At 42.0% G+C, this 4052-nt stretch overlaps 1 pseudogene; it reads right to left on the bottom strand.

The window, feature by feature from the left end:
• Positions 1–269: 269 nt before the first annotated feature.
• LOC129867305 (uncharacterized) lies at positions 270–3801 on the bottom strand (annotated as a pseudogene).
• Between the last annotated feature and the right edge of the window lie 251 nt (positions 3802–4052).

Below are 4052 nucleotides of genomic sequence, written 5' to 3' on the forward strand. Positions count from 1 at the left end.
AATTGTATAATTGATTTTAAATGATCAGCTTTAATATACTGAATTATTGATGAAAACTGCTTCTGCAGGGGCACAAACTCCCCTCTTCAAAGACCTCAAAGACTGGTAAATAATTTTGTCATCCTGCTATGTTATACTCATCCTATGGCTCTATTCAATCCGTATTGTGGAAGTTCAGCGTTACAGCTTGATTGAAATGTAAACATGGTGGAGACTGCATTCACGGTAAACGTTGCATATACCGACTCAATTGGAAATTCTTTACATTTCTATTGCGTAATCTGTAACTTTTCAGCGACACAGATTGAATAGAGCTCAGACTTATTTACTCTCAGCATTTCATCCAGATGGTAAAATGGATGTTCCATGATTATCTGGCTCTTCTTTAACATTAATAGACCTCTACACAGCGAGTCATGGATCCTCTGCCAGGAGTACAGCTCTGTGCGCCACAGTGAAAGGATGAGCTAGGATCTTTCACTCTTGCTGCCTTTTACCAGGCTAATTCTGTCTTTACAGATAAAGACAACATCCAGGCCAATGAATAAGACATTGGCGGGGATAGAAAGAGCTTTGCCGTCCTGGCACACCAACTTACCAGTGCTGATGATCTGATCTTCATTTGTAAAGGCCTTCACTGCATTCAAACCAGAGCCACAGTCCACAATGGAGTCGATACCTTTTCCGATGGCCCCAGTAGTTCCAATAGCCTTCCCTGTTCCAACTAAGACATCCAACCCTCTCTGCCCCAGGAGCGCCTCCTTTCTAGCCACATCATCCAGACACTCCTGGAGACTCTCCACATCCTCCATGAAACTCTGGAAGACTTCTCTGGCTTTCTTCTCATGGATGCGATTGACTTTCATCTCTGTGATACCAGTGGTTAAACTGTTGACCCTTCTGGTGAACCCCAGGCGGGCTCCTGTAATGGTGAGACCCAGTGACACCCCAGCAGTGACTAGGGACAGAGCTATGCCTGCGATAGAGAGGATCCCTCCAGCTGCCCCCACTGAGCTGCCTACCACACTGGAGATCTTAGCCCCCAGCTTCATCCTGTCCAGCTACACAGCATTCTCCTCCAGATCGGTCAGAAACTGCTCCATCCTGGGCCTGCGCTGGCTGAACTGACCAATGAACCACTGAGCAGCCCCTCCAAACAGGAATGTCATTCTGAGGTGCTGGTCCTTCCTAACAGAGGGGAGAGAGATTCAACATCTATTTACTGTACTCAAATATACATACAGTACACTCCCTCCATATGTATTCGGACAGTGAAGCTAAAATGTTGTATTTATCTACACTGTTGTGCCTCCATTTAAATCGATCTGTGGACACCGTAGATCGAAATGGCTTGCATTGAGCAATATCCCTGGTTCCCACAGATGCAGGGATCCCCGGACACATATTAATCACACCTGAAGCATGCGCAGAACCATGTAAACAGGTGCACGAGCTCTGCAAGTATGCATGTGTTGCGTGCATGTATTTTGATCTTGTGGCATGCTTCAGGTGATAGAAATCTGAATGCACTACCAGCGCTTTGAAAAGTTGATTTAATTATACTTTCCTGTGGATATATTGTCTCACATTCCTACCTGCAAATGGACCAACTGCACGGATAACCAGTAAAGTAAGTTAAAATATAATTGTATTCAACATGCTGGCTTGTAGAGGTCAAATGCTAATTTTTGCCCGATGTAGAATTCAATTAAATTCAACTTTGGGTTTTCAGGCTAAGGTCAACCCTGTAATGTGAACTGAACTCTCGTTTTAATATAGTAAAACTATTCCTTAAAAAAATATATCTAAAAAAACATTGAACATCTAATAGTCAAATCATAGTGTAAAAGCATCTGAGTGGATTCTACTCTTTTTGTCCATTTTGCAGTGGAAAACTGAGCGTGTCGACGAGCATAACACATCAACACAGACAAACATTGATTGTAAAGTTGATCTTAATGACAGAAGGTTAAAATTAGGTGAAATATATATAGTCATTTTTGGCAAAACTACACTACCCAAAAGGCACTCTATCCATGGAATGACACCAGCCCTGTTAGCCCAAAGAAAGAGTATTCAAGAGAATATACTGTATTGTGTGTAAATACTAGGTAGGACCAAGTTTTTTTTACAGGCATTTTAAATAAACAAATACAATTGTTTATTGTAATTTGGAGATCTTACTCAAATTTACTTTCAGGCTGTCATAGCATCTTTTTTCAAATGTATGTATAATGACACTGAAGAACATTGAAAGTACTACTTTAATACTAATTGAGTGGTGAGGAGGAGCTCTGCGGACCCTTCGTTTCAGGAAGTAATTGACATTCATTGTAGCCAGTTGCTATTTTTTCCAGTTTTTTTGTGTCAATTAAGTTGTGACATTCCTCGATTACTTATTATATTAATAAAGCATGATTTAAATCAACAAATAAGATAGTCAGTTTAAAAAAAGGTTAAAGGTAGAAGACTATGTGTACATATCTGGCTGTGTTGGCAAAATCACTACATATCCCATCAAGCCAAGCGGGGAGAGGCTGCCTGTTGTCAAAGTTCCAAGACCAGTCAGAAACGTCCAGCTAACTCTATGCCAATGATGCTGTTGGATCTCAAAACAGAACTTGGATCTGCGTTAAGTAGCAATGATATCCATCGTCAACGTTGTCTTATGACACGACAGATAGCTCAAACCAGTCATGGCTATTCAACAAAACAAATAATTTTCAATTTTCTTGAATTTCTTAGTTACACGATTGTAGCAAAGGACTTTTGAAGTTGAGGGTGCAGTATTTATGAAGTTTGGCAATGAGAACGAAAACTAGCATAGTTGAGCTAACCAGCTAATTTAGCCAGGGAAAAACGGGGACAACAGGCTTGGGACAGGATATAGCTGGCCGCACATGCACACTAGGCTATTTCAGGACACAGATTGTGGTAAATATGCCCTGATATCAGGAGCTGGTGGTGAAAAGTTTTGTTAAACAATTCAGAGACTGAAACGAATACATCAGATGACAAATATTTAAGGAGAGCGAATCAATATACAATCCCGAAAATCAGTTGGACTAGTAAATAGTCAAATAAAGCTTAAAACGATGTTTTGAATTAGCCTAAATCCAGAAAATGAATAGAGAAGTTGTTTCCGGACACGGTAGACTCCTCCTCCTCACCACTCTATAGCCTACTAGGCAAGCTACAGTGGTGGATTGTGATGGGCATTCCACTTACCTTTCCTCTAGCCTGTCACAAAGTTCCTGGCTGATCTGTATGCAACTGTTCACCTAGAAGGCCAGTACTTCTACATTGAGGAGGCTGGTTATAAAGGGCTTAGCATCACTCTTAAAATAGATGAGGAGAGGGCAGGTCATTCTGGCAGCAATGATCACAGCCTGAACACTGGCATGGCCCGTCCCCTGAGGCAGACAGAGGAACCTGTTCTCCTCAAACACAGACAGGTGACTGCCAGACACTACACAGTATCTACGAAATAGTCCAGTTTCTCCATCCCCCCAGTATCCTTCATTACAGGCCCCAGGTCATTCTCCTGCTCTTCAATCTTACTGTCTGCAGTCACCTGGCTCAGGCTGCTCCATATGAACTCCCCAAACACATTGACCTTATATTTGGTGACATGGTCGAACTTCGGGTTGATTCTGTCGGCCTCCTTCTTGATGTCTTTCATAATTTTTGCTTCTGTCTCTCTCTGTGAAGTGCCCATTTGGAAAGCCCGTCAGAGAATTCCTTCACTGTGTGAATGTGGCTGAGGGTGTCTGAGGTGTATTGAACTAATAACCCCCTCATTTGCTCTCTGTAAGAAAATACAACCTTTTAGAATGTTATTTTCACCTGGTATTTGTGATGATACGAACTCGCTGCTGCTCTCTTGTCATGTCGAACTACCTTTCTTCATTTACACAAGTTTTGGGACTGTAAAGTCCATGGAGAACAAGAGCACCTCCTCTCAGCTGCCCACTGCACTGAGGCTAGGCGACACGGTCACCACCGATAAATCCATGATAATCGAAAATTTCAATAAGCATTTCTCTTTGGCT

This window comes from Salvelinus fontinalis, chromosome 2, assembly GCF_029448725.1.
Source record: "Salvelinus fontinalis isolate EN_2023a chromosome 2, ASM2944872v1, whole genome shotgun sequence".
Classification (NCBI taxonomy): domain Eukaryota; kingdom Metazoa; phylum Chordata; class Actinopteri; order Salmoniformes; family Salmonidae; genus Salvelinus; species Salvelinus fontinalis.